The sequence below is a fragment of the Castor canadensis genome, chromosome 3 (assembly GCF_047511655.1).
Source record: "Castor canadensis chromosome 3, mCasCan1.hap1v2, whole genome shotgun sequence".
Lineage (NCBI taxonomy): Eukaryota > Metazoa > Chordata > Mammalia > Rodentia > Castoridae > Castor > Castor canadensis.
The window spans coordinates 108,213,904-108,227,059 of NC_133388.1; the positions used below are offsets into that span (position 1 = coordinate 108,213,904).

General features: G+C 38.9%; 1 long non-coding RNA gene and 1 pseudogene across 2 annotated transcripts in view; both read left to right on the forward strand.

The window, feature by feature from the left end:
* Positions 1–13,156, forward strand: part of LOC141421643 (uncharacterized) — a 105,982-nt gene that overhangs the window by 27,396 nt on the left and 65,430 nt on the right. The window lies entirely within an intron of this gene.
* LOC141421642 (PHD finger protein 12 pseudogene) overlaps positions 1–13,156 on the forward strand; it is a 97,579-nt pseudogene that overhangs the window by 27,249 nt on the left and 57,174 nt on the right.

Sequence of the window (13,156 nt, forward strand, 5' to 3'; positions counted from 1 at the left end):
GTGATCCAGGGTAGAAATTTTCAATAACCAGTGGCCCCTTAATTAATCAACCATGTCTGTGCAGTGATACCTCTGTTAAAATCATTGAGCAATGAGATTCAGTTACCTTCGAGGTTGGTGACCACATAAAAGTGCAAAGAAGTTATCAGTCAGAGCTGTCAGGAAAGTTACTCCCTCCATGCATATCTTCACCCCCCAGTACCTAACCTTATGCATCTCTTCCTTAGGCATCTCTTCCATTTGGCTGGTCATAAGTTATATTCTTTATGACAAGCTGATACGAGTATCTAAAGTGTTCTCCTGAATTCTATGAGTCACTCTAGTAAATTATCAAGCTTGAGAAGGAGGTTGTGGGAACACCATATCTGTAGTCAACTAAGACAGGAGTACAGGTAGCTTAGATACCTAGGACTAGCACCTGCCATCTGAAGTTATGGGTACACTGTGGAACTGAGCCCTTAAACCTGTGGAGTCTAAATCTAACCCCAAGTAGTTATCACAGAGTAGTATTGAACTATAGGATATGTGGCTGATGTTTGATGTCTCCAAACACATTTCCACTCCAGCAAAGGAGCAAATGGCAACAAGTGAATTTAGTGGCTTGTGGTCATTAGCCAAGTGGAAATACGAAGCACTGATTTAACACCAAGGTGAAAATGCACATAGTAACTTCTTTCAAAACTGACTTGTTTTTTCCCTTAATGCTTTTATCTTTGCTTCACTTACACTTTCTTCTAGGAAAAATAAAACCTAAAGAGGTAAGTGGTGTTGACCGACAGGAATGTTTTAAAAGGCCTTCTCTGGGTTGAGCAGGTAGCGAGGCAGCACTGCACTGGTACTTCAGGCCAGAGATGATTATTTATAGGTGTTGTTTTCCTGTCTCTCTCCTTCACTCCTTCTCTCTCTCTCTCTCTCTTTTTCTCTCTCTCTCTCTCTCCCTCTCCCTCTCTTCCCCCTTCTCTCTTGCCTCCCCCAGCTGACAAACCATAAGTAGTCTAGTATCTGTCCATTATTGCGAAATAGACTTGGAGAAAATTTTCTACTCAGGTTTCATCACAGTGACAATTTTTATCTGGGCCACATAGACCCTGGGCCTGTGTGACCATTTCTTTGAAAGGTTCCTTTTGACTTCATAGGATTTAAATGTTATGGGATGTCAGTGACCTTGCAATACTAGCTGTTTTGTTTCCTTGGAACCAGAGTGGTGTAAATAAAGCTCATTTCCTGAGTTGCTTTGCTTCAGATTGAAGCAGACATCCTCTCCTTAAATCACTTTACCAGTAAAAGAATTGGCTTTCTTTATAAGAGATCCCCCTTTACATTTGCCACTGTAATGATTTCAGAGTGTTTCCACAATATTTATTTCACCATTAATACCAACTTGTAGGCCAGTAGATCATATTTTAAAGCTAAAAAGATGGAGACTGGATTGAAGCCCATGCAAATGGCAGTGGAGGCAGGCCTGGGACTCTCTCCAGTATACATGTTCCATAAGGATCATGGAAAGCCAGCCCTTTGTGAGGGGAGTAGAGAAGCAAAATAAGACAGAAACCAGTCAACACTTGGCTCCTGGGGCTTGGGAACAAAAGATGTGAAAATATCTAATATAAACCGAGCATTTTGCACTTACGTAAAACAGCTCCAAGGCATTTACAGAGCAAGTAGAGTAGTCTCTCCATTTATCCAGCAATGCCTGTCAGCAATACTGCTGCTCACCAAGGAGTGTAGAAAGCTCGTGTAAAGTGCCCCATGTTTCCGAGCACAGACTCCAGTGGCATGTGGATGGAAACAAAAACCAAAGACTTTAAATGCCTGGATATGAACCCTAGTAGCAGTGGGCAAACTTTATCAGAACCCATGGCACAGGTAGCGCAATGAAGAGTGCAGGGAGTGAATGGCCCCAGGGAGCCTATTGTAGCTATTCTCATGTAAGCAGTGATCACTGTGACCACAAAATACATATTCCAGCCTGCCCAGTCTCTGGGGGTCAAATCCTAGCAATTCTGGGAAAAAATTCCAAGACCCAATAAGAGTAGAAAACCAATGACTAATCTTTCTTACCATTTTCCATTGCCGGGTCTCCTAACACCAAATCCAGAGGTGATATGTCTTAGAGACATAGTGTTGATCCTTCCCTATGCCACAATTGAAATGGTTACTTTCCTTCACTTGAACATCCAACCACATTATTACATTCTCCTCACCCTCCAATATAGTTCCATAGAGAGGTTGAGCAGGTGTATTCTCATTTTTAAATTAACTTTCATTTGACATGGCTCTCTGCCTTTATCTGCTCATGTTTTGGGTGAATATTTTGACCATACATATCCAGAGAACAAGAAAGTAACAAGGCAGTCCTTAAAAATGTGTTTGTTATTGTGAAAGTCTCAGGGATTGATTGATCTATTTACTTCATGTAAACACCCAATGAATAGGTCTTCCATCACTAAAACCAAGGGTTAATGATCATTCTCTTTCAGCTACTTCTCAGTGTGTGTTCTCTCTCTTCCCTTTCCCTCTTCCCCTCCCCTCCTCCCTGTCTTTCTTCTTTTCTTTCTCTCCCTTTCTCCCTTTTTCTCTCTACACCATGACCCACTTGATGCCTTCCAATAGATTCGGCCCCTTAATAGAAAATTAACAAGAGGATCAGATACTTTTCAAAAGCATCTAAAATTAACTGATAAACTTTATAAAGATGTAAATGCTTCAGTGGTTATTTTAGAAAGTTATCTCATATATAACTTACCTCAGTAGTCACTAGAAGATTATTTTAATGTCTTAGCTTTATATATGGCTATTTATCTAGTAAGGAAGACCTAAGCCTTTTCTGGATTAATTTAGGGAATTATATTATCCCTTTTAACCAATTCTCTAATTCAAGGTTACAAGCAATTTGGTAGTTAAATATTTAGTATTTATTATAGTAACCTATAAATTGTGGACAAAGCACATTTAATACATTGAAGTAATGTTTTTAATGTTAAAATATTTTCTGAGGCATTGAGACTCACTGTATATTTAATTCATATGAACCATTAATGTTTATTTTAAAGCAGTAAAATCAGTTTTCTCATTTTACATGATCATAGATTTTTACTACAGCTCTTTGCTGGGTGACAGTGGTCATGTCTGACTTGTCTTCAGGAGAAGGTTTGACGGGGGGTATGAACATTACATCAGATAGTTTGGGTGACTTCCACAGGTTAACTCTGTTTACATGCTGCATCACAGCTTCACAATGCCATATCTTCCCTGTGGCCTATACAGTAAATGTTTGAGAAAGATGACATTTGTATTTGGTAACTGGAGTCATGCAATATGTTGCAAATCTGACTTGGAAACCACTAACATAGATGGAAAGCCAAACTCCCTAATATAAAATCTGGCATCTATTTGTAGAATACTTCTTGAAAGCTAGCCTTTAAAGGATTAGTTTTAGACAAGCTACCATTCTGTAGATTGCCACATTTGAGTGCTTGCTTTGTGCCTATTTCCACGCTAAGAATTTGAGTTGTAGTTGCCTCATTTAATTCTTAAAACAGTTTCAATTAGGTAGAAGCCATTATTATCATATTTCATAGATGAGAAAGTTGATACTTGGATTGCTTACCTGAGACCCAGCAGGTGGTAAATGACAAAGTCAGAATTTGATCTCTGCCATTCTGCTACCCTCCCTTCCAAATCTCAGAAATGTTCTTTAGAGTTTTAGGATAAGAAGTGGGCCTAACAAAGTAACTACACATTGAATGCATATGTGATGCTCCTTTAATTAAGCCATTCAAAAAAGAAGGTTGTATTTAAATGATAATGGTATTAATTTATCTGAAACACATTTTAGTAGATGCACCAGGATATAAAACATGATTTATATACATATTAAAATTGGCTTGTCCATCTTGTTAATAAACTGGTGGGTAAGTGTTTCTCTGTACAAGGTTGTGTCAGCAGGATGGATGCATCCTTGCCCTGGTTATCTATCTTGTCAGTCTTAATTACATAATAGGCAGGCAAGATGGAAGAAGCTCTTATTCTGTTATGCTAGACAGAATACTCTGCAACAAGCTAGGAAAACAATGTGGATGTCATTTTCTCAAAAAGATGGATTGTAGATTTGAAAAAAGAAGAGAGATGTCACATTCTACATAAAACTCCTTTTTATATAGCTTTGGGAGAGGCCATGGAGCAGATGGCTCTTAGAGCTGATGTGAATTTTGAGTTTGCTTATGAGCTTGAACAAGTTTCTGAGTTTATCAGATCCTCAGCTTTCTCTCCTTTAGAGTTGAGATCACAAGACCATCTTCACTGAGTACACAGAAATGTTCACCTGCCGCTTTCCATCTCCCTTCACCCCTTCCCACTCAACAGAGAATGATTCAGAATCTGTTGTGTATCGGGTCCTGTCCTGTGCATTCAGTCTTCTAAGAGCTCAAAGGCTGAAGCAGGAAGGCATTTCACCAGATATTTGTGATGCAATTTAACAGCATTATAATGTCAATACTCCCTAAATGATGAAAAATAATAGTTTGGATTAACTACTGATTTTGGGAAACAAGTCAAGCAGCAGTGTTCATTTTAAACATCTACTGTGTTTCATAGTCATTTAATACTTAGTGAACATTAAACCTTTATATTTCATTGTCAGAAATTAGCTCGAGTTAAATAAACACTGTAGGGTGATTTGCAATACTTGGCAGTTTGATTTCTTGTTGCTGTGTGGCGCATATGGCGTTCTTTACAGCGATCACTATTAGAGGCAATTGGTTTTATGATGCTAAATCTATCCAAAGACATGTAATATTGACAGTTTTATCATAGCTCATAGGATTGTGGAATTGTAATATTTATGGAACAACTTATTTGTGGCAGACCCTTAGAAACAAGAAAGATCCTTGCCCTCCAAGAACTCATGGTTTTTGGAAAAGCATTCAGGATAATTAGGCACAGAACAGCATGATACATACCCAACATTCTTGTTTGAGTGATCGCTTGGTAATTCCATGTCAGCATTACTCCTGTTGTATTATAAGACTAACTTGTGCTAAAGAATAATTGTGAAATTATAATTCAATGATATATTTAGGTCATTTAGAAATGCTATGGCATTTATCCAGTGGTCCATCCCTGATTCAAAATGACTTGCAGTCATTATAGTGCAGACAGTCATGCTAAATTTGACAGCAGTTCTTCATTCAGATTTGTGAGATGTCATGTTTAGTTGATAAGGTGACAAGTATGAATTTGTCTTCCTTCTTCTTGAAAGGTGAAGGCTTATCCTCTGCTTCTGATCTCTGTATCTACTGTGGGGTGATGAAAATACCTGCGGCTCTATCCCCACCACTTTCTTTGCTGCCCTTCCAGGTCCACCATCCATATACACAGATTTATTTACAGATTTTTCTGAGAGCCAGGTCTCCTCTGTACTCTTGGTTCCTAGCTGAGTAATAAAACCCAGTCTGGTGTCATGCATTCATTCAACAATGACTTTGTAAATATCTATGGCATGACAAAACCAGACATGGGGCCACCCAAGGCAGGTAAGTCACTTGTTACTCTAGGCAGGCTAAAGGTTCAGTGCCACTTTAGACTGATTTTCCTTAAATATTGGTTTACAGCATTTATAAGAGGAGACACCAAGCACTGCATGTGAATAGGGTAGCAAACAAGTCTGTCCTCCAAATTGTGGGTTCCAGATTGGGAGTACTTTGGAACATGAGAGAAATGTCATGCCACTACAACCTTGAATGAGCTGAGGAGGGAACATGGAGCAGAAAAGCAATCCCCAATGCAGAAGCTCTTGCCAGGAGTCTGCCACACAAGTGACTGGAGACTGGAGGGGGAGGGGCTGTAGAGGCAGTGCTTAAGTGGTCTGACCAATCATGAAAGACTTGGTTGTGAGGTCACAGTGGGATCCTAGCCCCTGGAACCTGGAGAGTGCTGAGGCAGCTCCTGCCTGGCCTGTTGCTATGGCATCCCGGCTAGCCAAGCAGGAAGAAACTGGAGGGAGGTGGCCCTGTCTTGGTTGGAAGACATCTCTTTTAATTGGGTCCTAGGCATCCTCGGCACATATGGCAGGGTCCCACGGGTGACCTGAGCACATCAGGGTTGGGTGGATATGTCCTTCACAGCTAGCCTAAGCTCCCATGCCACAGAGCATTTAGTGTCCACAGGCCTCTGTGGCATTTGGGCATGGAACTCACCAAGCAGAACATACTGCCTGAACCTCGCTGTGGTGCACAGGTAGCCTTAGTTTCTGCTTCTAATCCTGACCACCTTATGTCAAGGTGTGGTTCCAGTGGAATGGCTAGGGAGGAAAGGGTTTCCTGGAGGCATGGCACAGGCACCTGTTGATCTGACATCATTTCTTCTCTTGTCTGCAGGGTCCACTAAACCACAGGCAGTGAAGGTTTGAAGAAATTAACTTCATTCACCAGTGTTTCCAGGGATTCGAAAGTACGGGTTCTGCTGGGTTTTCCCAAATGAAACCCCAGAAATTCACTTACCCCAATATAGTTAATATTCATTTATCACAGCCCCTCTATGGGTGTGTTTATATGTGGAGGCGCATGTGTTTTAACATATTTCTTTGATCAGTGTCCTTTAGATACTCTGTTCCAAATAATTCCAGTCAGGCATTCTTCATGAAAGTCAGTAACTTTGGGTTGTTCTCTGCAATGCTATTCCTAGATCAACTGTAATCATTGTCTGAGGAGGAAATAGTCAGTGTTCATTGAATATGGCCCGTGTATATCAGGCTATCGTGATGCATGTGTGTCCGTGCATCATCGGCCCTCCAAAATTGATTACAATTCAAGTGATGGATTGAGGCCTTGACTCTAGATTAGGCTTTAGTTGTTCATTGGCCTGAAGGTGGTAGTATGTCTTCTTTGCACGAACTTTGGTGTCACTTTGCATGTTTTTCTAAGCTTGATCCTTTCTTGAGAGCTGAAAGTGTCCCCTCATTAGCTTAACGCCGGGATTTCAGCTATGGCAAGTTAGATTCATCATGACTTGAATATAGGCAGGGTTCCTGGGTTTGTGTGTGCGTGTGTGTTTGTGTGTGTGTTTGCATGTGTTCGTGTGTGTGCTTGTGTGCCTGTCTGTTTTTGTGTGTGTGTGTCTGTATTTCTCTCTGCATTTAATATTTGTTGTATCTTCATGTATTAATTTCTTGGCTTTTTCTCATACCTTCTCATACTCCCAAATTATTCACACTCATTGAGTATATCCACTGCGTAGGCCAGCAGAAATCTCCTGGAATTAAAATCTATCATTAATAAGGTGGCAATAGATGTAATGAAAAAAGCTATGTGATGTTCAATGACTTCTTGTCTTGCTCACCATTGTAATTAACTCCATATAATGGAAGAAATTCACACCCAAGATAACAATTAGTATATCCCTAATTTCAGTGTGTGTGAGTGTGTGTGGGATATTTGTTGTTCCATTTGTCATCACTGATTTGTAGAAATTGGGCTCATTTCTGAAGTCCCTTGAGGAGCAGCCTTGTGTGGTGTTGACTTTATGTCTTCAGTTCCACGAATGAAAGGTGTACTGTGATGTCCCTCAGAGAACCTTTTCAGAATTGAATGACCTTCCTCAGAATTTTATGCTATTCCATGGTTTGTTGTGTTCCTGAAACCTGCCATTCTCCTGAGAGGTGGTATCAATTTCACTGTGTAGAGAATCCTAAGCAGTCCTAGGCTGTAGAGTGTGTGTGCCCGTGTGTCCTCAGATGGAAGTGTAGGAATTTCTGTGTCTAGAGGAAGTGAATTCATGTGGTCATCTTGAGGTTCCTGGCAATCAGTGTGTGCATTTGTGTGTTTTGTTGAGGTTAGGAACACAGAAGCCTGGAAAACAGCACCGGGTTCTCACTGTGTGACATTTGGCGTCCTCTCCCACCTGATGGCAGATGTAGTTCTGAGAAGGAAATTGTCCCATCCAAGGTGAAGGGAGTTTTCCTGGCTGATTTAACTGTAAAGGGCTTGAGGTGTTTTTGTACTCACCTCCTCTTATTCAACAGCTTTCACAGAAGTTTGTGTCTCATAAGTTCTTCATATAGAAATCTCTTAGAAATAACACAGAAATGAAGTTCAAAGTCTGTCTAAAATGAAGGCCTGACAAGCTTCCAAGCAGGTACAAAGTTAGGCTATAGATAGTTAAATCTTCTAAAAACTCAGCTGCAAATCAGACCTATTTTTGATTAAATTAAGATGACATAATTATATGCTTACCAAAAATAAAGAAGAATTTTTAGGTAGCAGAAAAGATTAATCAGAATAGAATCATCTTTTTAATTTCATGCAATCCCATTTGTCCATTCTTTCTCTTAGTTGCTGAGCTGCTGGAGTTCTGTTGAGGAACTCTTTGCCTATACCTATTGCCCAGAGTATTCCCTGCTCTTTCCTGTACTAACTTCAGAGTTTCAGGTCTGATATTAAGGTCCTTAATCCACTTTGAGTTGATACTAGTACAGGTGACAGACATGGATCTAGTTTCTGTTTCCTGCAGGCAGATAACCAATTTTCCCAGCAACATTTGTTGAACAGGCTGTCTGTTTTCCATCATAAGGTTTTGACGCCTTTGTCAAAAATAAGGTGGGTATAGCCGTGTGGATTCATATCCAGGTCATCTATTGTGTTCCATTGGTCTTCATATCTGTTGATATCTAAACTGAAGTGACCACTGAAAGAGTGGGAGAAAATATTTGCTGGCTATACATCAGACAAAGGACTTTGAACCAGAATATACAGGGAGCTCATAAAACTAAAGTCCCCCAAAATTGATGAACCAAAAAAGAAGTGTACAACTGAACTAAACAAGTTTTTCAAAGGAAGAAATCCAAATGGCAAAACAAAACACATGAAAAAATGCTCACCATCCCTGACCATAAAGGAAATGCAAATCACAACCATCTCACTCCTGTTAGAATAACTATCATTAAAAACACCACAAACAACAAATGTTGGCAAGGATGTGAGGATAAAGGAGTCCTCATTCACTGCTGGTGGGAAGATAAGCTAGTACAGCCACTTTGGAAAACAAAATATAGGCTTCTTAAAAACTAAATATAGATCTTACATATGATCCAGAAATTCCACTCCTAGGGATATAGCCAAAGGAATGTGACTCAGGTTATTCCAAAGGCACCTGTATACCCATGTTTATTGCAGCACTATTTACAATAGCCAAGTTATGGAAACAGCCAAGATGCCCCACTACCAACAAATGGATTAAGAAAATGTGGTATTTATACATGATGGAATTTTACTCAGCCACAAAGAATGAAATTTTGTCATTCCCAAGTAAATGGATGGAACTGGAGAATATCATCCTAAGCGAAGTTAGCCAGGCTCAGAAGGCCAAAAATCATATGTTCTCCCTCATATGTGGACTTTAGACCTAAAATAAATGCAGTAATATTATTGGACAAGGGTCACATGCTAAGGGGAGAATGCATACAAGAGGAATAGGGAAAGGAAAGGAAACCTAAAACTTGAAAGTGTTTGATGTGCCTACTGTAGAGGAGCTAACAAAGTAATCTAAAACTGACAGGGGCCACTATGGGAAGGTGACCAGGAAGTAGTGAAGAGGTCTGATAGAGATGAACTGATTCAGGCTGTAGTACACATGTATGTGGGAGCAATGATAGGACTGTCTTGTATAGCTATCTCTATCTCAAGCTAGCAAAAATGCTATGTCTTTCTTATTGTTTCTTATGTTTTCTCTTGAACAAAATTGGAAATGAGAGCAAAGCAGATTCTGCCTGGAAGTGAAGTGGGTGAAGGTAGAAGGAGGGGCAGGGGGAAAAAATGGGTCAAACAATATATGCACATATGAATAAATGAATAAATGATTTAAAAAATAATACAGTGGTCTTTGGCAAAAGACCAAACATGATTCAACACAGAAAGAATAGTTTCCAACAAATAGTTCTGGAATAAAATGGACAAGCAAAGTGAAGAAAAAGGAGTGGACACACAGGCCTTACAGTGATCAGAAAAGAGTTATCAAAATTGATCACATATGTAACTATAAAACACAAAAGTATAAAACTCCCAGAATGAAGAAGGTGAACACTTGGATGACTTTATATATAGAAATAGAACTTTAGATAGAAAAATGAAAGCACAATCAATGACTGAAACTATGAGGAAGCTGGACTTCACTAAAATTAAATTAAATTCTGCTCTGTAAGAGACATTGTTAAGAGCATGAAAGACAAGTCATAGCATGGCAAAAAGTGTTTGGAAAACACATTAGTGATAATGGACTGCCAACCAAAATAAACAAAGAATTCTTAAAGCTGAACAACAATAATAATGAGAACAAAAACAAACTAACCAACCCAGAAAAATGGGCAGAGTTTCTGAAGAACATTTCACAAAAGAAGATGCAATAAAACAGAAAATAAGCAAATTTTAAGATGTTCAATATCAGGTATCATAAATAAACTACAAATTAAAACAATGAGATACTGCTATGCACCTACAAGAATGACCAAAATGCTAATCAATGAACACACCACATCCTGTTAAGGATGTAGAGCAGGAAATCTCACTCATTTCTGTTGCAAATGCAGAATGGTGTAGCTGATTTGGGAAACTTTAGCAGTTTTGTACAAATCTCAGCATCCTCTTATTCTTTGTATGAACCAGCTATTTCACTGCTTAGTATATAGTCAAAAGAGCTAAAAATATATGTCTGCAGTAAAACATGCATCAAGGAGCATTTTTATTCAGAATTGCCAAAACTTGGAAGAAATCAGAAAGTCCCTTGATAGGAACATGGATAAGCAGACTGTGGTATATCCATTAAATAGAACATTAGTCAGTGATAAAAGGTAAATATAACTTTGGGTCTTAAAAGTCATGGTGAAACTAAATGAGTTTCTATGAAAAAGAAGCCAATCTGAAAAGGCTGTATACTATTGAATTGCAGGACCAATAGAAAAGCTGTGGTTTTCAAAGGATGTAGGGAAGCAAAGAAGGATGAACTGGTGGAGCACAGGGACTGTTCAGAGTAGTGAAACTATTCTGTGATACTACAGTGGTGGACGCATGCTGTTATATACTTAACAAGCATACAGTAGGTACAGTAGGAAAAGTGGACCCTAATGTAAATACAAATTTAGTTAATAATATAGTATTGATAATGATTAACCAATTTTTACTACTGTGTCATAGTACTGTGAGATATTAATAATATAGTAAACTTTATGTGTGTGGGGAAGCAGGTGATGAGAGGATGCTGGAAAACTCCCAGTGTGTTCTGCCCATTGTTTTTTCTTTATTGTTGTGTTGGGTAGGGGTACATTGTGTCATTTACAAAGGTTCTGAAAATTTATAAACTATTTCATACTTGAATTCACCCCCTCCACTACTAACCTTTGTCCTCCCTCCCCCCAGATTAGTGGACTAGTTTCAACAGGTACTATTTTTTCACTTACATGCATGTGCACACATTTTTCGCACCATATTCACCCTCCTATCCCTTTTCCTGGCCACATCCTCCCCACCCACTTGTACCAACCTTGCCCCCTGGGCAGGATATCTTCCTCCCTTCTATTCTCCAATTTTGCAGAAGAAAAAAAAATAAAAAGAAACACATGACATTTTTGCTTGATTGAAATTAAGGGAGTTTCTATGCGATATTATCATGTGCATATGTGTTATACCCCCAATTGGTTTATCTCCAGTAATTATATTCTACTTTAGTTCCTTTCTCATGTGCCTTCAGGAAGTTTAAGATTTCTAAATTCATTCTTGTATACAGTGTATATCAACATTGTTCAAGTTCTTAGTTTCTTTCTTTTACACTACCCCTCCCATTTGTGACCTGCCCTTAGTGTGACTAGTGTTTCATAATATTGCTTCATTTGTATTAGGTCTGTATTCCACATGTGAGAGAGAACATGTGGCTTTTGGCCTTCTGAGTCTGGCTAACTTCACTTAAGTTGGTGTTCTCCAGTTCCATCCATTTACCTGCGAATGACAAAATTTCACTATTCTTTGAGGCTGAGTAAAATTCCTTTGTGTCTAAATACCACATTTCTTATTCCTTTCACCAATAGTGGGGAATCTTTTCTGTTTCCATAGCTTTGCTATTGTGAATAGTGCTGAAATAAACATGGGTGTGAAGGTGTCTTTGTTGTAAGATGACTCACTTTCTTTTGAGAACATCCCAAAGAGTGGTATGGTTGAATCATATGGCAGATGTATTTTTAGTTTCTTAAGAGCCTCTATACTGTTTTCAAAAATGGTTGCACTAGCTTACATTCCATGAGCAGTGTATAAGGGTTCTTTCCCCCCATATCCTAGCCCAACATTTGTTGTTGTGTGTGTGTGTGTGTGTGTGTGTGTGTGTGTGTGTGTGTGTGTGTTTTGTGGTACTGAAGTTTGAACTCAGGGCTCTCACCTTGAGCAACTCCATTAGCCATTTTTTGTGATTTTTTTTCCAGAAAGGATATCATGAAGTTATTTGCCTGATTTCTAAGTCTTGAGTAGCTGGGATTACAGTCATGAGCCACCAGTACCTGACTTCTTTGTTTTCTTAATGGTAGCTATTCTAACAGAAATAAGGTGAAATCTTAACACAGTTTTGATATGCATTTCCTTTATGGCCATGGGTGGTGAGCATTTTTTCATGTGTGTTTTAACCATTTGGACTTTTTCATTTGGAAAAAAACTGTTCAGTTTATTTGCCCATTTCTTCACTGGCTCATTAATTTTTTGTAGTTTAGTTTTTTGAGCTCTATATTCATGCTAACAGTCCCTTATCTAATGTATAGCTGGCAAAGATGATACCCCATTCTGTAGGTGGCTTTTTCAATTTAGAAACAATATCTTTTTTTGTGCAGAAGCCTTTTAATTTCATGTATTTCCATTTGTTAATTCTTTGTCTTCATTGCTGAGCCAATCGAGTTCTCCTAAGGAAGTCATTACCTATGCCTATTGCTTCCAGTGAGTTCCCTTCTCATTCCTGTACTAGCTTCAAGGTTTCAGGTATTATACTAAGGTTTTTAATCCACTTTGAGTTGATATTTATACACAGTGAGAGACACAGATCTACTTTCAGTTCTTTCCAGGCAGATATCCTCTTTTCCCAGTAACATTTGTTGAAGAGGCACTCTTATCCATCATGTATTTTTAGCACCTTT